Consider the following 21,529-nt stretch of genomic DNA (forward strand, 5'->3'; position numbering starts at 1 on the left):
GCATGGCAATAATCAGCCACAGTCATAACCTAGGGAGGCCAGGATGGACCTCACATGAGTTCTTGCTCACAGTAGCCTCTCAGTATTTATTTGTTCATTGATTATATCCTTAAATAGGGAGTGTTCCTGGCATAGGATTTAAGATTGGCAACTGAGTTCACAGGACATACGTATAATTTGAGGCTTGTTTTCTCAGAGCTAAACTTTAAAGTTGGCTGTTATGTTGTTCCTAGTGTCATAAATTTCAGGATGATAATTATCACAGCTCACTTATGATAAACATTTTTGTTCATGTCTCACAAATCTATGGCACAGGTGAAAACATACTAGATCCAGCCCAATTTAAAATTTTGAGTTGGCCTGAGGAAACTGAGCAGCCCAATGCGCAGGGTTTCCTCTGTTAAGCCCTTCTAAATAGACCAACCATAGCAGGTCAATATTCCCTTTTCCATGTGGAACCACAAAAATCTCATGAACCTATTAGGTTGGAATAACATGTGGGCTGTTAGGTTCATAGTCTCCCCAAAAAGAGGAGAACCATACAGATTCTTGAAGTTTTGTCATTCTTCGTGCACAGAAAATGAGAATTAATAGGGAGAGGACTGGAGGAAAGGGGATTTTTAAACTTGCCTTTTACTTAAGGTGGCGAAGAAAAACTGGAATCTCTGAGACTGGTGCATCTGTTATAAGCAGTGGGACTAGGAGGGCTCTGCTGTGGTCAGGCCAGCTATTGGCTGACAGGCAGGTGGGTTGGCCATCATTGGCCTCCCTCCCCAGACCTCTTCTGACAATCATCTAAAAGTCGCAAAGTCTTCTAGGTCTTAGACAAAGTTCACTGGTGATACCTGACCTCTTTTCTGCTTTTTGAGATTGTCCACTGCTCTTAAAGTAGCTATGACAGGGTCTCATCTTCTTAATATTCTTGCCTGCAGCTAACAAGGTAGCCACAAGCTTTTCCAACATAGGAAGAGCTTAAAAGATCTGTTAGAAATTTCTACCCAGTATAAGAATTGCTTCCAGGGTTTTCTTAATAAATGGTCATCCATCTCTGCTTGACTACTACTAGCCATAGAGTTTATCACTCTACAAAATAATTCAGTGTTGGAAAGCCCGAAGTATTGGAAGTTCTTCTTGTTGGGGCAAAATCTGCCCTTTTTTTAAATTTCCGTGGAGCACACTGAGCCCTCTTTTACCAGCTCAAAGGTATTCATCACAACTGTTGTGTGCTACCCTCTCCACTGCTCACCTCCAGGTCTTCTTTTAATCTGCGTATCTTCAGTTCCTTTAATCTCTTTGCATAATATGATTTACAGATGCTCTGTCATTGCTCTGCTAGCAAGCATGAATGTACGCACGCACTCTTAGTTTTGTGATGTTCCTCTTAAATGAGCCTCGTGAAACACCAGTGACCCTGGATTTGGAGACAATAGGATTATTACCTTCCTTCATCTGGACATAGTATTTCTATTAATTTAGGTTAGCTATTTTAACAGCCATTTCACATGGTTGACTTTTATGGAGTTCTATTCAACTGAAACTTTTACATCTTTTTTTTATACAAGCTGCCATCAATCAAGGCTTTCTGCATTTTTGTGGTTGTACTATTGATTTTGATCACCTGAATCTCTGAGGTGCCATCTTATTTTATCCCATTATTACTAAGTATTGAGATGCTTTTCAGTCCTGATTCTGTTACTGATGATTACATATTGACTGTTTTTTAATTGTGATATTCCCCCAACTCCATGAGACTGCTGTAAGCTCCCTGAGAACAAGGCTCGTGCCTTCTTCATCCTGGCGTCTCAAATGTATCTCAAGGCCCAACGTCGCTCTTTCACGTAATAGAAAGTTGGGAAGTGTTTTGGTGACAGAAGTTAGGAAGATTTGATAAGCGTGCGTTTTTAGATTTTTGCCAAGTTGTTAATAAAACTATTCCCTGGAGATGGCCGAAAAAGGGAATTTATTTTGAAAGTGGATCAGTTGACAAAATAGACAAGATTTCATTGTTATCTCCCTGTAAGTGTGAGCATGAACACTGGAGCGTGTTCCTAATTACAAGCACGAGCATTTCTCTTCCTATTTTTCTAGAGTGAAGCTCCCAACTGCAAATGTGACCCATCAGTAGTTAATGTTTGGGCAACTAGAGCGCATATGCCACTCTCTTCAGAACCAAGGTGATGTTGTGGCATTGTAAATAAACAACCGTTTACACTGAAAGCACACAACAGCCAAAATAACGGAATCATTGTTTTTACCCACTAGTACTTTGTCTGTCATTATTCAGTGCTGGCCAAAGGTTTGCAAAATATTTGGTTATCAAGACAAGGAATACTTAAAAAAAAAAAAAAGCCCGTTGTGACTTAGAATTTTTCAAGGAATTAGTCAGTACTTATAAAATAAATGGATGTAATCGGGGGGGAAATGAGTGGTTATGAATTTTAAAAATATTGATATTGCTAATGTGACCAGAGCTTGAGACTTTAAATTGCTAAAAAAAAAACAGCTTTGTGTTGGCTTGGAAGTCTAACCATTCCTTACTGAAGCACCCAAGTCCTAATTATTACCTTGATTTTTGACCCCCACATTGCCCTGACTGCTATGTTCTGGAAGTTCATACCAGTTCTCTACTCATGTGTAGATAAAACAAAAATGGTGGCACTGGCTGATTGTGAACGTGGTTTAAGGGGGAGCTTTTCCTGACTGTCCCTTGTTTTCCTTGTTTGATCTCAAACTCCTTCCCTTCCATACCACTGTGTCCTCTAGTGAACAGTCACACTTCAGGCTTTGTTTGCTGATTGTAATTTTGCCATCAAGAATTTTAACACCTGATTATTTACTGTGAGGGCTGATCTCTCTAAAATAATCAGGGAAGAAAGAGGGCTGTGAGAGCTTGAAACTGAAAATGAGGATCTTGGTCTTCCTGATAGTTATATTTAAAATTCTTTTTCGTTTATTGTAGAAAACAGAATATAAAATATTAAAGGAATATTTATTAATGTTTATTTTAAAAGGAAATGTTGGTCCATGTTCTTACCACCCAAACTCAGCCACATTTCATTTGACTATTTCTCTCCTTTTCATATGCAGACATTTCATAGTTAATCTCAGTTCATATGCAACTGTATATCGTCTTTCACTGAACGTCGTTAACATTTGTCATGATGCTGCATTAGATACATGTTTGTAATCATTGTATAATATCCCATCAGCTTCATAGAACGTTAAGTTCAGCATGCATTTCATGTTGTTAGATGCTTAGATTGTGTTTGAGGAAATCATTTCTCCTATTGATTTCTGATACCTGAGTATTATAACTCAAAACTTTTCTTTCATATGTTCTGCCATTTACTCCCCATATGATATGATGGTGATTTTCAAATGTTTAAAGATCTGTTAAATGATAGATTAGGGGTTTTATTCCAAATAATTCCAGAACAAAAATTATTGAAAGAGATTTCAGGAAAGATAAGTTTGGACTTTTTATAACACTTAAAACAGCGTGAAAGTAATCTAAATGTCATCAGTAAGGATCTGGATAAATAAATGATGATACATTAATACCATGAAATTACCCATTAAAAAAAGAAAGTAGAGCCCTATGTACTAATATGGAAAGATGCCTCAATATATTTTTTAAGTAAAAAGGTTTGCAAAACAGTATAGCGTAATTATACTTGTGTAATGCAAGAAAAACATATGTAATACAGATACGTCCACACGAGCACAGAAAATATCTGAATGGATATATTAAAGAGTTGATTATCTTTTAAAAGAATGATAAGAAATGGGAAGTAGTCTTTAAGTTTACACTTTAATCCTTTCATATTGGTTGCATTTTCTGCCCTGATCATTATTATTGTTATTGTTGTTATAATTAATTAAAAAAAAAAATACTGGTAGTGGATTTATTGACTCTTCTTCTACCTCTTCCATCACCAAGCAACCTATTTCTGTTCCCATTTATCATGAGCCATACATTTAGCAGTTTCAGGCCATAAGATCAATAAATGATAATAAAGTGGTGCGGTACCTTGTTTCCTTTCTTTCCAAACACCTTCTTGTAGGAAGAGGTAAAACAAATTGTGAGCTGGAACAAGCTGGCTATGCAATGGGATTTCTGATCTCTTAGGGGGAGGAAGGAAGCTGTTTTCTGTTTTCAAGCTGCAATTGAACATTTAAGTATTCTGGATGTTGTGGGGGAGATTTGTGCACTGAGTAGAAAGTTAGAATGTGTAACTTTTTAAGACCTATTCTAACATTGAGACGGTATTTAAAAACAAAGACAAAAACAAAAACCCTCTTTTTAAAAACCACATTACTGTAAAAGAAGCATCCTGATGCAGATATTTATATTTGGTGTTTTACTTAGTTTCAAAAGACATAAATTTTTTTTCTAAGTTAATTACACCATAAACACAACCCTGGCAAAGTGGACACCCAGTGGTCAGTCAAACAGAATGGGAACATTATCTAGTGTTTTCATATACTTGGATGGGTGGAAGTGGGCTCGATTTTTATTTGCAAATTACAGTTCAGTTATTGAACCTAAGATTGCTGGAGAATTTCCAAATTTATTACAAAGAAAAAGCAATATTTTTAAAATGTGAAACTCTGCAAATATATGTAATGACTATGAAAAATTACTGTATTCTTCTTTTCCTCAGTGTTGGGACATCAAAGTTTTAGGTTTTCTCCTGTGACTAAATCAAATACCTTCTTCAGTTTTGTCTGTATTTTTGCTTTATTCCTCTTACGTTGCTGTTTTGATTTTTCAAAGCACAAAGGGCTTTGGCATTGAGCACAATTATGCTTTCCTTTTCTGATGTACTTTCTACGGGTTGTTCTGAGTCGACAAGATTAGGGAGTCAGGGACTTAAAGATTGACTGCAGATTCCCTGGGACTTGCTTGCCCTCCTGGTAGCTTCAGTATTTGTTTGGTATAGTGGGCCCGCGTCACACAAGAAAGAACAGCTGTATTTAATCATGGTAATTAAAGGCTGTCAACCTTGCCTTCAGCAGGCGGAAGTGCCCTGTGAGGTATAACCATTTTACTTGTTTTCTTACCATTTTCTTCAGCCATCAGTGTTGTGTTAATTGTATTGTAGTCACGGTGGGTAAGTCCCAAACTTATTTTCCTGTCATGGGAATGTTTTTAGGTTTCCCTGTGCTCTCAGTGTCCTTTTACTTAGGAGAGAGTATACACGGTCAGTTTTTAAATTTCCCAGCTCACAAATCTGGTGTCAGAGGCACCTCCCACTTTTGCTTGTATCCTAACACACAGGAGCAGGATTTGGTGGATGACAGGTTTGGGGCCAAGACAGGCAAAACCAGTGGCCTAAAAAGATAAGAGGCCTAAACTTGAGAGAGGGACAGTTGAGCATGAAGGTTCATAACTTGATACGGACTGGTCACATGGTAGGGGTCTAGTGCGTGTTTGGTAATTAAATAAAAGATCAGTAAACCAGAACCAAGCGTGCAGCTGAAGTGGCAGGAGAGAGAGAGGAAGGGAGAGGTAATGAGTCAGCCTGGGCAAGAACAAATGAGAGAGGATGGGGAAGAAGGGAGAGGCAAGTGGCAGGAAAACAGGACTCTAGATACAGAAATGAGAGTGCAAGTGATAAAATCTGGGGAAGGCTTCTGACTCAGCCAGAAGAAGCAATAAAGTTGCCTTATATTACTGTTCTCAGAGTTAACTGTTTCTTAAGAACAGTGGTTTTGAAACAGTAGCTTTGACATCTTTAGTAGAAGTTCTACGGAAGGTTATGGTAAATTCCCACCACTTCATTTGGCATTTGGAAAGGCCTAATTGTAATATAAACAGATACTATAATGATCTCTTGGCTTCCAGAGTCTTTTTAATTGTATTGAGAGATCCTAAAGGTAGTGGAGGAACTCATCATGCTCTGGTTAAACACTTAATTCCACTTCCACAGGACAACCTGCCTGAGAAAAATTCTCAAGGGCTCCAGGAATAAATATCGTATCATAGCTGATCTAAGCCTGAGCTGCCATGTCCTTGCTTTCCAGCAGCTGTTCTAATCTGCTAATGACTTTTTTGTAAAGGAGATGCTAATCCTCAAATTAGAAAAGACAGCACGATACTTATTGAAATTTTGCAGTGTAACAAAGTCCAGGGCAAAATCTCACTGGGAAGAGAAAGCAGGTGAACTTAATATCCACTAGGTGCTTTATATGGTTATTTCATTTTTCCCATTTTGAGCACAGGGATATTTAGTAACTTACTTACCCTGGGTCACACAGTGGAAAACCTGCTCTGGGAATGTGTTTGTATAAATTTTTGTCTTCTGTGTATACCCAGGAGATGCTTGGGGCCTTCTACCTATTAACCATTACCTAATTGTAATAGAGTGCTGGGAGATAGTTATAAAAGTGTTAATTGAAGGAAAGGCCCCAGTGAAAGAGTAGGATTTCCTGTTTCACGTGATGCCCCCAAATGCCATGCCTTAGAAGGCTGCCTTTGTTACCTCCAAAACCTTTTATGGCCTTGGGCAAGCTAGGTTTTGAAATGTTTCTTTCCAAAGTAAATTAATCATTTATGTTGAATACACGTGCCATGTGTGCAACTGAGAAGCTCAGAGCTCCCCTGTGCAAGCCATTTCACCCACTGTGAAGCCTTTATGCTGTGAATAAAGAAACTATTCATAGAGCTGATTGGGCTTTGCAATTTTGAAGTTTCTGGGAGGGAATGGTTTTATATCATCAAAAAAGGTAAGAGGTACTGGTTAGTACCAGAAAAAGAGTTTTGAATCTGGGTAACTGTTACATTAACAGGGACGTGTTTCTGCTTCAACAGAGGAATAAAGCATAGATCTGAGGAAAATCAAAAAGTGTGAGATTGGCCAAACCCTCCTACAGTGTTGTGAACTTCCTTAGGAGTACATTAGAAACTGGGCAGACGCAGGAAGCAGTACACAGGAGAATGAAAAGTAAGAACATGTGAAGGGATGCTGGAAAGATGGGAATTTTACTTAAAATAAAAGTGAATCATATAGCAAGAGTGGTTACAAACAAGTAACATGCCTTAACCTAGGTGTTCCATAGTTAGGAGTGCTTAAGGAATTTGGAAAAAACTTGCTGGTCTCCAGTTAGGCAGAAAGTTTTCATAATGAGAGAAGAAAGGATGAAGTAGTGAACTTGGTAAAATAAACTGAAATCTGGATTCTTTTTTGCCATGTGTAAGTTTTTCAGAAGTCTCTAAAGTTTTACAAAGAGAGCAGACACATTCTTCTAAATTCAGGGAAGATGGATCTTAGTATAAATGGGCAGCCTTGAAATTACATTTTGAGGACTGGAGATTTAGTCAGTTGCTATTTCTGATTGTAGGCAGTGTGACTAAGTGGAGGCAGCCAAGAATTGGAGCAAGGAGAAAAGTTTAGCTCAAGTGTTCCCACTGTTTTCCTGTGACTTAGCGTTAACCATACACTCCTGCTGTACCTCAGTTTCCTTAGTCATACAACAGGGAAGCGTCTTGTTTCTCATTGAGTTTGCAGACCTTACAGGGTTGAATGAGGTAATGTCTGTAAAGGCTTTGAATTCTTAAGGGACAAGGGCTATATAAACACAGAGCACTATTGTTTTACATTAAAACTGAAGATCTGACTTTCCTGTAGAAATGGAAATATCTTATTTCTCATAGCTTTAAAAAAGGATCAGAATGAAGAGATAACAGTTTCAGTTTTGAAGAATTTTTGATGAATTCTCAAGCAAGAGCAACTTAATATTTCCCAGTCCTTTCTCTGACTCAGACCAGAGTTCCGCTCTGGTGAACCCTTCACATCTGTGATCTCGAGGGAAGTGTTTGTGTCTTTCAGTGGAGCTGAGTATGATCGGATTCAAGTACAGTAATGCTCACTGAGCCTCCTGGGGGAGAATGAACACTTTTACTTCCACAGCTCCACAGCCTTTCATGCCAGTTTTGGGGGGGACGCTTGGCCACAGCCCTCCTGCAGTACCTGGGGAAGAACACCAGAAGAAAAGGTCAGATTGCCATGCCTATTTTTGTTCTGTAAAGTGGAATTGAAACCATTAGGCAAGGACCAGGCCAAGAGATTCATTAATATTTGGTTTTTATCATAATTGGATTCATCTATGAATTCCCAAAGGAAGTAGTCTTACTAGGGATGAACTAGTGAAACATCACAAGTGAGGTTTATTACAGTGGTGTGTAGGCATGCTAGTGAATAGCAACGTGCCCAGAAATGAAAGATGCATGTAACTGGGCTCCCTCCTGCCTCCAGCGTGGAAGATTTCTTACAAAGGCAGATAGTGTGAAGGGACAGGTAGTAAATATTTTAGGCTTTGTGAGCCACTTGTCTCTTCAGCTCTTGCTGTCTGTATTCAACTCATGTTATACTGTAGCACAAACATAGCCATAAACAATATGTATGTAAACAAATGAACTATATTACAATAAAGGTTTACTCATGGCCACTGGAATTTGAATTTTATGTAATTTTCACAGAACATGAAATATTCTTTAAATTAAAGAAATAATATTTTGATGGGGGAGGGTATAGCCCAAGTGGTAGAGCGCATGCTCAGCATGCATGAGGTCCTGGGCTCAATCCCCAGTACCTCCTCCAAGAATAAATAAATAAATCTAATTACCTACCCCCACCAGAAACAAACAAACAAACAAGAACCCTGGGATGAGGGTTTTTTTATAAACAAACAAACAAATAATATTTTAAAATGTAGAAACCATTATTAGTTTAAACCATCTAATCATACAAAAGTAGGTGGGCCACTCTAGCGTGGCAGTGACCAAAACTCCGTATTCCTTTTTCTCACTGTTCAGTTGGCATAATACAGAAATTATTTCAGGAGGTATATGCCACCCTTGAGACGCCGTAATGAGAGGGCTTAGAGAGAGAGAGCACCATATCCCTGACTCTGTGGACTTTTCACAGTGCAGTATGGTGCTGAATTGTGAGCTTTTTAAAGGCAAGAAGCATCTTTTATTCATTATAGTATTATTTGCATATCACTTACTCCAAAGGAGAAACTCAGCAAATCTCAGCAGATAAACTCTTGCAGCAGTGTTTCACGGCTGTGAGATCACCAAGTTAAGTTGTAGCCTCTTCTTTCATCGTACACTCTCCTTTTCAGCCTCTTAGCTTCTTCTCTGTTTGCTTGTGTCAGCAATTCTTGATTAACTGTAGTAAGGAAGCAGAAGTATGAATGAATAATTCAAAAAATTAGAACGAAGTTCCCCAAATTATTTCTGCAGGGATTTGGTATATAGTCAGAGACATGTATATTCACTATTACAAACTAACTCAGAGCATCCAAGAACTCTATGGTTAAAGTTCTGGAATTTAAGCCCTTTGAAGGTTGAAATTACGTGTGGTTCTCATCAGCATAGTAGCTATAAGCATTACATATCTTCAGACTTAAGTGGCCCGTAAGCAGCTGGAGAATAATTTGGACCCGATCACATTGATCCAGTGATCATAACTTGTCACCTTTTTGCTTGGCTCCTCTCAACACTAGAGTTCAGGAAAGATAGCAGTCTCGATTTCTGACTCTGCTAGCCAAAAAAAGTAACTTCATACGAGGAATCTGCAACTATCTGTGTGCAGCTTGCCCAAAGGAAAACATTTTTTTCACTTAAAAAAAAAATTTTGTAAGTTCTGGGGAAAACTGGTATCACTGAAAGTTTTAAAAAGGTATATGAAAGAAAGATTTAATGTCTCTGCTGACAACTCCTATCATCATATGTGCTTCCTTAGTCTTTTTATGTATATATTTTTCATTAAAATGTTTCTGGTTTAAAGATAAGGTGGGGGTCTATTTAGAACAAGGGAAGGTATACATTTCAAACACTGCTGAGGTTCTTTTAGCTTTATTATCCAATATGGATTTGAGAGATGAGATGCTAAAGGGGTAGAATGAGTTAAATGTCAAGTGGAATATTATGATTGAAGTACAACTGGAACACTGAAAATATTGAAAACAGTTCTAGGCAGATAATACAGAATGTTAGCAAATAAGTTACTGGGGCACATCTATGTGCTAGTTTGTCATACTTCCTGTCCTGAGACACTGTCAACTTTGGGGACTTCTAGTTTGAGTCTAGAGGCTTTGTTCAGAATCCTAAGATAATTCTCAGAACATCATTTCAGTTCAGTTTAGCTGGCTGCTGGGAATCTAGTAATCAGCCAGATAACTAGATCACCACCAGCTGTCACAGATCACGCCTCACACCTGTCTGTTAGTTTATAGGTATCTTATTTAAAATGCTGGGATTTCAGAGGTGACGGTTTTTCTAAGGAAACCAACTGCTAAATACAGTGGAGTCACATGTGAGATTAGGAGCTAAAGTTAGCACACAGACAAAAATCACACATAATCAAAGTTAGCCTTGAAAAATCCCTTAAAATGCCCATGGTGTACAGCATATAGTCTAATTGGATTTGTATATATGATCACGCTCAGTAAATATTTACTGCACAGTATGGATGTGTAATATATACAGTAGTGCAGAGTTTATGTAATAAGGTATGCATCTGCACGATAACTTTATGGTAGTTCTTGTATTATTCTGTTTTTTTGGCCAAGCATATATCATTAAATTTGAGTAGGTAAATTTGGTTCTTAGGCCATTCCACATCATGCTCTTCATTTTTTTTTAACTATTTTTTATGAAATATTTGACCTAGTACTATGTTAGCTGTTTACCTCTCTGTTTTCTACCCGTAAGTTTTCTAAGGACAGAATCTTTGTCTTATCTTTTTTTCCTTCCCTCCCTAAAGCATCTAGCATAGTGTCTTGCACATACTGTTTAGGAAGTGATGGTTAAGGAGGAAGGTGAGCAGTTACGTGTGTTTCGATAAACACTATTTTGGTTACAAATAACAGAATCTATTCCAGTTAGCTTTTTCCAAAAAGAGGAGTTACTGGAAAATCACAGGGACATATCATGGAGCCAAGGAAGGAAATACTGTCTCACTAGGGATTGGAAAAAAGCACTTAGAAAGCCTCTAGGAACCATGACAGCTACTTTTTGTCCCCAACTTTCTAACTCTTCTGGACTCTGACACTATTTGACTCCTCCTTCTCCTTAGGGTCATAAAAATCTTCTGCCTTGGCGTTTTAGCCCTCTTCATTCTCTCTGTAATAATAGCTCAAGTCACATGATGCATATAGAGTTATTTACATACATAATTACATACATAAAATTTGTCACTCTCCCTCCTGCAAAAAAAAAAAAAAAAGCCACTTCTATTTTAAACATTTTGCTGGTGAAGGCTTGTTGGGCCAATAATTTCTTTAATTGCAAATAGAGTGTTGTGAGTTTATTATAGAAATTGTTTGGCCTGCATACACCTCACAGTTACACCAAGTTCCGACACCTTTTTCAGTGCATTGTTTTGCAAAGTACAGATCTGCTGGAGATATTCGCTCAGTGTGAAGGGAGAATTTGTTACTTGGGTTTTGTGTTCTTTTAAGGATCTTCATGAAAAATAGAAGGCAGGGTTTCAAAAATAGACCCAAGTAACTTATACATAGTGGACTGGGCTGGAGTGTTGTGATCAGTTTCAGAAAACTGATATAGTGCTTTTTAAAAAATACATCTATTTTTATTGAAGTAGAGTCAGTTTACAACGTTGTGTCAGTTTCTGGAACTGCTTCAGTTTCAGAACAGCACACTGCTTCAGTTCTGTTGGATCATACATGTATTTGTTTTAATATTCCTTTTCACCATAGGTTACCGCAAAGATATTGAATACAGTGGTATAGAGCTTTTGTAGACAAAGGTCTGGAGAAGTCAAGCACTGACGCCTGTCAGTGGGAGCTTGCTTATAAATCAGCACAGAGCCTGAACTTTCTGATGCCATTTTCTCCCTTTTATTCTAGCTCATACTTTACTTTCCTGTCTTTACCCACACCTCTCTTACCGTGCACCTGCATGTTTCTCTTCCTTCCATCTCCTCCCAGACATTCTTCAGACATGAAGAATAGCTTAGTGACGGCTCTTAGTGAATGCTTGTTTAAGGCGGGCGAAGATGGAAGACCCAGTGACCGGCATGGGACTGACGCCAGCCCTCAGTCTCTCCCCCTCCTTAATTCATAGTTTGTCAAGGTTAATCATTAAGAAGGAAGGTAGCATTTAGCATCCCCAAAGCTACGGAGTACCATGGAAGAGATGAGTCACTAAAGTGGATTATTCCTATGGGTTATGAGAAAGTGGAAGCATGTCTCTGCTGTCTTATATTAAAACTTAATGATAAATTAAGAGTTAAGGATTTGCAGATACTATTATATATAAAATAGATAAACAACAAGGTCCTACTGTGTAACACAGGGAACTATATTCAATACCTTGTAATGTAATATGTGTGTAATAGATACACTGCTATGTATAAAGTTGATAAACAACAAGGACCTATTATATAGCACAGAGAACTATATTCTGTATCTTGTAATAATCATAATGAAAAAGAATCTGAAAAAGATATATGTATGTAACACTGAATCACTATGCTGTACACCAGAAATTAGCATAACATTGTAAACCATCTCTACTTCAATTAAAAAAAAAAAAAAAGCCGCTTAACAAATTCCTTTGCAGTGAATCTCAGTGTCATTGTGAGACAATGTTTTCCTTAAATTCCAGTGACAGACTGCATAAAGATAGGTAACTCCTCTTACCTGTGATCGAAATACCAGTCCAGTTGCCAGCTAAATCCTTTGTATTTGTAGAATATAACTTATCTGTAAGCATACTTAAGACAAAAACCAACAAAAAGTTCAATTTTTAACATTTGTGGCCGATTATGTTTTCATCTTCTTTCAAAAACTCCTAAGTAATACATATTCCACCCACTTAAAAGAAGTTTGTCAGCTCTATACACCTCCGCATTCTTTTTACTTTCAACAGTCTGACACACTTTTAACTTTTCTCAACATTTTCCTCTTCCTTTATACTTCGTATGGCTTTCATTAATCATTTCTTACCAGCCTGTAGCAATCTCTTACTAATAATTACTTTAGTCATAATGCAGAGATGAAGTTTTAACTAGCAAAAACTGAGCATCAGCCGTGTCCATAGCATATGCCGAGTAATTTGAAGGCCACAGTTATAAATATGACCTCTGTCCATTGGAAGAAAAATGTAATGTTTATTGAGCTTTCATAATGTTGACTATAAGGCATTGCTGTACTACTCTCAAAGAGCTCGCTAAGGTATGTCAGTAATTATAATGCAGACTAAAACAGCGGAATTTTTATTTAAGTTATGTATACAATGATTTGGAAGTTGTGAAGGAAAAAAATGGTCTCTAATTATGGGAAACAGGCTTTACAAAGAGGGTGGCTTTACAAAGAGGGTGGTTCCTATGGGGCTGAACTCTCAAAAAGAGGTATGATTTACTTGGACGTGTTCAAATAAAATGGTAAAGAAAGCCTTCCAAGAACAAAATAAGCTGAGGACCAAAGGCAGGCATATGTCTGTTCATACGTTTATTAAAAAGCTGTTCACCGAGCATCCCACTTGGTCTAGGTACTATTCGAAGCTAAAACCCTAGGGATACAGTGGTGAATAAGACCAGGCGGTGCCCCTAACTTACACTATAGAAGGGGGACCACCTGCGATTGGCTCTGGGTGAGCAGAATCAGCAGCTCTGGGGAGTTCCAGAGGAAGGAGAGAGAAGGCTTCTTGGTTGGGGTCTTGGAGATTGCTAAGTACAGAACCTCTTGTCCACTCCATTTTTGTCAGTAAGCCAGCCTGAATTATATCTTTCTTAACTTCTTACAGAGCTGAACCACTGCCCACATGCGCCTACTGAGCACCTGAAATGTGGCTAATCCAAATGTGCTCTAAGTATAAAATACCCACTGAATTTCAGAGATTTAGTATCCAAAAAAAGAATTTTAAATATCTCAATAGTTCTATGGGTTTTTTTTTTTTTAATGGATGTACTGGGGATTGAACCCAGGACCTCATGCGTGCTAAGCACATACTCTACCACTGAACTATATATACCCCTACCCACTAAAATAGCTCAGTAATTTTAAAATTGCATGATTGCATGTTGAGGGGATGATATTTTGGATATGAGTTAAATCTATTATTAAATTTAATTTTACCTGTTTGTTTGTTTGTTTGTTTTTTACTTTTAAAATGTGGTTTCTAGAAAACTTGTAATTGAATTCATAGTTCTCATTCATGGCTTGCATTTGTATTTGTTAGTGCTGTTACAGTGCATTGTTAGTGTATACATTGTTCTGTTACTAAAGATGTACTAAGGCAATATGGATGTATACTACTGAGATAAAACCCTTATTTTCCCTTTATTCTTTCGATCTTTTTATTTACTCAGATATATCTGCCTTTTCAACTTTATTAATGGTCTTTGCCGTAATTTTTAGAGACATCTGTTTAATCAATAGGTGGTTCAGAATTAAACTCTGGTGAGAGCAAAATAATCTTCATTTTGCTGATTTCAGAGAGCTGTTATCCTGCTTTTTTGCCTCTGTACTTTTAGCTGCCCATATGCTTGCTGCTCCCTCAGCCTGCAAGATTCACTCTCCCCACTCCAGCCTAATCAGCTCTTAACCATCCTTCAAGACTCAGCCTGTGAGCCCTGCTCTGTGAAGCCTTCCCCAGCCCCTTCGGTCAAGGTTAGATGCCCCTCTTTATTGTCCCCACAGCATTCTGTTCTCACTTGGGATGTTTGATGAATGGACAGACTGACCACCAGACGTTTTAAACTTAATTGAATTTGAAATTGGAAGCAGGGACATGGCAGCACGTATTCCTTAGACTAACTGAAAATCGTCTAGATAAGTGAGCTCACTTTGCTTCCTTGGAAGTCGTCATGCTTCCTCAGTGACCAGAGTTATAAGGCCATCTTCAGTGTTCCACCAGGTCACATCTGTCCTGCCTGGAGAGCTATTTGGGTGAAGGCTCAAAGGAGAAAAAAGACGGCAGGCTGTAGCATCTGTTCCATTGACCGGTTCTGTGGCAAACCACTTAACCTCCACTTTTCTCATTCAGAAAATGAGGGTGACACTTGCTTCTTTACTCTCCCAGAGCTGTTTTGATGCTTAAGGAAGGATATTACAACATTAAGAGAGTTCAGTAATAGGGGACACTCTCCTTCTGTGCTGTGATTAGTCTGTGTGCCTTAGTGGGGCTTGGTTTTGTTTTTTCAATCAGGACACTTCTGGGAACAATTTGTTAAATGGGTCCAAAGTTACTGAAAACATATGCCTGTACTTTTTAATGCTCTCTGTATTAATCTAAACCTTTGCCATGTTGCCCTCTGAATTCCTAAATGATGTGTTTAATTTATTAGGCTTAATTTAAAGATTGACTACTTGGTAGTTAGATTAGAAAACACTGCCAGTACACTCCTGATAGAATCTTGCCTGTGCTTTTTGTAAGGAAGATACTACTCTTTCTTTACTACTCGAGTTCATAATCTGTCAACATCATCGATATTTTGTGATTGTCCCTTAGGTTTGTACACAGATCACGCTTTACTGAATCTTTATAGAATTGGTTAATCTCCTATCAAAGTAAGGCGACGCAGTAGCCCTTGCTGCCACTTGCGATGTCTGTGAACTTGAGGGCACAGATAAGTGTGTGTGGTGTAGCCAAAGAGCCTGAAACTTGGGGGCAGAAGTGGGGCTTTAGCTCTCTCTGTATGCCCTAAGTAAGTCATTTCAGATGAATTACCTTATCTATAACATGAGAATAGCGATTCCTGTGTGTACTTGTTAGGATTAAATGGGAAGACATAAAAATACGTCATAAACTGTAAAGCAGTTGATGACTACTGGACTTCTGTGACGCAGGTATGTTTTGAGTGAAAATTTCTTATTGTAGCATTGAACAAATAATGGGGAAGGAAGGGTTTTTTGATTGTGAAATATCAATTATAATTTGGACAAAAAGCTAGGAGACTCCTCCAAACATATTATGGCTGCATGTATGACAGGAATAGCCTAGTGCTGGGGCTTTGGGGATATTGGGTCAAGGCAGGTTCTGAAAACCTTTCTAACTACTCCTTGGGCCTGAATACTTGAAGTAATAGGACTGTAGTACTAAATGTTGGAAAGAGGCCCAGGGCTGGAGACAGACCAGGGACCAAAGAAGATTTAGAACTGGCAGTTGGGCAGCATATCCTAAAATGTTAAGTATGTATGCCTCTTGACTCAGTATTTCCTCTTGAAGGAATCTATGGTGAAGTCATGCCCCAAAATGTAGGCAGAAGGATTTTTTTATAATGTTGTATGCATATTTGTCTAGACACCTTTGTTTTCAAATGATAGAGTTCAGGCTCACCTAATTGAGAGAGAAGGGGCAGTGGGGAATTTTTTGGCTCACAGGACTGAGAAGTCCAGGATTCTTACGTCAGGCCAGCCAGATCCAGGACCAGCATTGTCCTTGGTCCTCAGGTTTGTGATATATTTGTCTGTCTGTTTCTCTCTGCTCTGCTTTCTCTGTGTTGGTTTCATTCTCAGATAAGTAGTCTACCTGTTCTCATGGGGTAGTCTCTGGCAGCTCCAGGCTAAACTCCTTCCAGTTTGGTGATCTGGGGGGACAGACCCAGTTCTCCAGGGCGGGAGGAAAGAATCCTCTAATTAACCTGGCTTGAGTCATGTCCTTGGGTGGCAGTGGGAAATGGATTCACCCCATTTAAACCACGTGAAATAACAATGAAGAAATGGTGCTTTCCCAGTGGGGTAGTAAGGTGCTGATATCGGAATAGGGAAGAAAAGAATGCAGACCAGAGAAAAGCAGTAGCTGTTCACTGTAGTATCTATTTCTAATAACAAATATATGAATACTACCGAAATGCCCATCAGTACAGGAAAACTTACATATGATATGTCACAGGGGGAGATATGATGTAACTGTTAAAATGAATGAATGTCTTGACAAGGAAAATTGTCTACTATATAATATTAAATTAAAAATGAAGTTGCAGAAAAGCATTTTTAATTATGTATATGTGTATCTGTTATGGATGTGAATACTTTTTCTGTATACATTTCTGTACTGCTTTTGGTTAGCTGTTATGTTTATTTAAAATTAGTATGTAACACTTCTGTAGTTCAAAAAAGTAATATCCCAGGTCCCCCATTCTGAACAAGGGGCTGGAATTGACAAATCAAGAACTACAGAGAGATGGACATAAGAAATCTGTAAAATAGTACTCATGGAGCTGATATAAAAACACTGGGAACCAAGTAGGTGGATAGGACAGATTAAGCTGCCTGTGTAGCAGGGTGGCAGATTTATATCCTGGAAGAGTAAATGTTAACCAAAAAGGCATGAGATTTGGAAGAAGTAGGGTAGGGAACACGGAGAATAACTTTGGCAACCACATGAATGAAAAGGAAGTAGAATGTGATATACGAAAGAGAGCAGTGAACCTGGAGTTGAGAGATCTGGTTGCGTTATTGGGAACCCTGTTAGCTAGGAACAGTCACGCAGTGTCTCTCAGGCTCTCTATCTTATATGTAAAATTGAGTCATTAGTATTTTTCCTTTCTTCTTCGTAGGGTGACCGTGAGATTCAAGTAAGATGGAAAAGAGCTTATGTAAAGAAAAGACCGTATAATTCCCAGTTAGCCAGAACCAGAATAATGTGTCTATAAATGGAGAGGGAGAAGAAGATGGTAGGAAGATGTCATCAGACTTCCTGTGCACATTAGACAACTTAAATGACTGATTTTGTTGGTCATTTAATCTATTTGGATGGACAGGTGCTTTTTTGAGAGATAGGGAGACATTTATATTTCTTTGTGTATTTTTTCGGTATTATTAACTAAAATGAATAATTCTACTTAGTTCTGCATGTGGGAACAGCAAGACAAAATTGCACATACCATATACAACTATCATAGAAGAAAATATACAGAAGAAAGTCAGTATAGAAATACTACAACTCAGAGGAGGGAGGGTATAGCTCAGTGGTAGAGTGTGTGCCTAGTATTCATGAGAGGTCCTGGGTTCAATACCCAGTACCTCCCTTTAATAAATAAATAAGTAAACCTGATTACCTTCCCCACCCCAAGAAAAAAGAAAAAGAAAAAAAGAAATACCACAACTCTGTTTTGACTTTTTTTTTAAATTGAAGTATAGTCAATTTACAATGTTTGTTAATTTCTGGCATAATGTTTCAGTCATACATATACACACATTTATTTGTTTTCATACTCTTTTTCATTATAGGTTAACTGCAAGATATTGAATATAGATTACAGCTTTAAATTACTTGGAGTCTTCATATTGGTGGCTTACCCAACAAAACTTTTTAAATATCATTCCCATGAAACTCAAACAAGAACTATTCAGAAGTATCAATTATGTTAGCAGTTCATGCACGTTTAAAATCTGATTAATTTGTTTTGCTCTGTATGTGTGTGTCTTTTAGCATTTTGAAGTTTAAACATTGTGTGTTAAAGATAGAAAACTCAGGTGGAATTTTATCTATTTATTTAGTGCTTATTTGTGTGTGCCCTTATCTACCACATGCTTGGACCAGTGCTGGGGGCTGACATACAGACATTGTTAACACTCAGTTACTGCCTTCAGACCATCTTCTGTTGGTTCATAGGGAAGACAGATACATGAACACAGAAAGTGTAATGGAAGTGGGGCAGGATTTTCAGGAAGAGGTTCACTGTACTTGGAGTGACTCATTTTTTTCTACTCCTTTTAAACGCTTGCTGGAACTTTCTTTCTAGTTGTTATTGTTTGGGTATGTGTTAAGAACTGCTCATCTCCTAGCTTTTGAAACTCAATATTCTATCTATATAACTTAATGACAAGAACAAAGTGGTAAATTGTCTGAGACTGGATTTTTTAATCCCATAAATTTACCAGTTCTAAACTGAGTTAGTCTTCCTGGGAATAGAAAGGATCCTCCACCCTTTACTCCCACCCCCAATACACAACACACTTTTAAAACTTTTTTTTTTTTTTAATCTTTGATGCTAGGAAGAAATCTGTCCTGTCTTGGACTTTCTTTCCTGACTGCCCTGATTAAGCAAAACTTTGGACCTGCTTTGAGGCCTTTGTACTTGTATGTACGTGATAGAGAAAGTGTAAAAGCTCAGTTTCCGTGGCTCAGAAATGTGAGCTTATTCCTCTGCTCTCGCCTTTCCTCACCTTCTCTTCTCCCACCATACAAATTTGAGCTCACGTTAGCAGCGTGTGTCTAGCAATAGTCCAGTTCCCAAGGGGCCTCTGAACAAGTTGATTGTAAAACATTTTTCATTAAGGTAGGACAAAGTAATCCTGATTCCTTAATTCTGGGTCTAGCTGTTTTTGTTATTAAACCAGCATTTTGAGTAGATTCATATGTTGATCTGGTTCATATTGTAAAAAGGCATTTTTCAGAGCCAGAGGAATGAGGGGGATTCTGTTCCTTTTTTTTAAAAGAGAAACACATGAACACATGTATTGTCTCATTTTTGTAATACTGCATCGTTTTTATAGTTATTTTCTGAGTTTTAAAGGCCATGCTCTTATTTTCCCCTTTCACTTCTTCCTATGGAATATTATGCTTGTCTGCCTATTCTTTCTACTTTCTTGTTAAATGGACTAGTTTAATATCATTATTAGTTTACCTTGATAATAATTCCCCATATATCAGTAATTCCCTGATCTCTCATAAACAGTAAAGAACATCCAGTAGTTGCGCTAGAAGCCACTACCATGGATGGGACCAAGGACAGCTTAATTTGGGAGAAAAACTATCCTATTTTCTTTAAAAATTAAAAAGCAAACTGTAAACAAAACAAAGCAAGGGAATTTTCGAGGTCATTATGTCCTTAAAGGTGTTTTTCCAGCCCTGACTTTAGAAGACAGTCATCACCAACATACACTTACTTTTTCATAGAAATATTAATATAGATATTCTTTTTTACATCCACATATTAATGTAGATATGGGGCTTATTTGAATTTGCTTCACAGCTAGGTAATTTAGTTTTTCAACAAAAACGAAAGGCTAATTATTAGGCAATAATGTGATCAAATTACCAAAAGCTGCAGGGTGGTTCTATTTCAGTTCTCAGCCTGATGTGCATTTAAAAATACCCCTACTTAGAGTAGTTACTGTTCTTAGTACATTATGGAATCTTTTTAGGTAACAGCTTGGATGATAAAGAAGTCATTATCCTTGATTTGATGTGTTTTAACCCAAGTGAAATTTATGACAGACTGAAAGTCAGCCGTAGTGTTATCCACCTCACTTCCTGTTCTGTGCAACTCGATATGTGTGTGGGCCATATGTCCAGCAGGATTTATTAGAATGCATTATTGATGGGTGGAAGGGCTGTTTCGTAATAACCTGTGACAATATACACAGTAACATGTGCAGTATGTGTTTAACCTTGCAGTTTTGGTTTATAACGGATTTAACCTGTGGCTAAAAGTAATAATAACGAAATATATTGGAAATCCTTCAGAAGAGGAAAATTTGGAATCTGCTTCTTTAATTTTCAAGCTTTTATGCAGTTGACCAATTTAGATGGGAGACCTTATTAGTGCTTTATTTCCAGAGAGATTATAATACTACCTTAGTTTCTGAAATACCATGGATCAAAAGGAATTCATTGTATATCTACCTTGCCTACCTCTCCCACTTTATTCCCATTGCTTCAGAATTACTTGCAGGAAGTACCTTGTTTTCCACGTGTTGTGTTTAAGGCTTTGCTATCATCCCATCTTATTAAAGGACTTTACAGCATAATGTTGATTAATTTAAAAATTTTTAAGCAATGGATTAGAGATGGCTCTGCAAAATAAGAGTGAAATGTAATATACAGGAGTTCTCATTTAAATACAACCCAGGTGATAAATCACTGCTGTGCAGTAAATCTCTGACCAGAGACAGGCTTCCCTAGCGGGCCTGTGTCTGTGTCTTTCACCACCAGCACTGGCTACTTAACGGGCAGCCATGTGAGAAGCCAGGCACAGAATGGAACTTGTGTGGGCATCTTTATCTGTCACAGACAGTTCTAATAAATTATGGCTGTGTCTCCCAAAGAGACTTTTATGCTCAGCAGCACATTTTCTGTAATACCTAAGAAACTCGAAACAGACAAGTCTTTTAAATAGCCTTAAAATGATTCTTTTCCGGGAGAGCGTATAGCTCCATGGTACAGTGCATGCTTAGCATGCATGAAGTCTTGGATTCAATCCCCAGTACCTCCATTAAAGTAAATAAATAAACAAACCTCGATAAATAAATCTCCCTGACCAAAAAAAAAGAAAAAAAAGATTCCTTTCAAAAGGTACTGAGTCCAATTTTAAACTGACTATATTTCAACTTTTTTAAAGTACTGAATCCAGTTGTTCTAAAAGGTACTGGTCTGTCAGTGTTTTCTGAGTCCTTAGAATATATTAGCCATGAAACAAAGCAATGCCCTTTATTTCTACCCTCTAGATACAGAGTTTTCCAGCCGAGGTTGTGCTTCTATATCAACTGTGGGAACTATGCTTACATCCACTACTAGAAATTCTGCTTTGGTAGGTTTGAAGTG

General features: G+C 37.9%; 1 protein-coding gene across 14 annotated transcripts in view; it reads left to right on the forward strand.

Moving 5' to 3' along the window:
• CSNK1G1 (casein kinase 1 gamma 1) overlaps positions 1-21,529 on the forward strand; it is a 150,233-nt gene that overhangs the window by 82,650 nt on the left and 46,054 nt on the right. The window lies entirely within an intron of this gene.

This window comes from Camelus bactrianus, chromosome 6 (assembly GCF_048773025.1).
Source record: "Camelus bactrianus isolate YW-2024 breed Bactrian camel chromosome 6, ASM4877302v1, whole genome shotgun sequence".
Lineage (NCBI taxonomy): Eukaryota > Metazoa > Chordata > Mammalia > Artiodactyla > Camelidae > Camelus > Camelus bactrianus.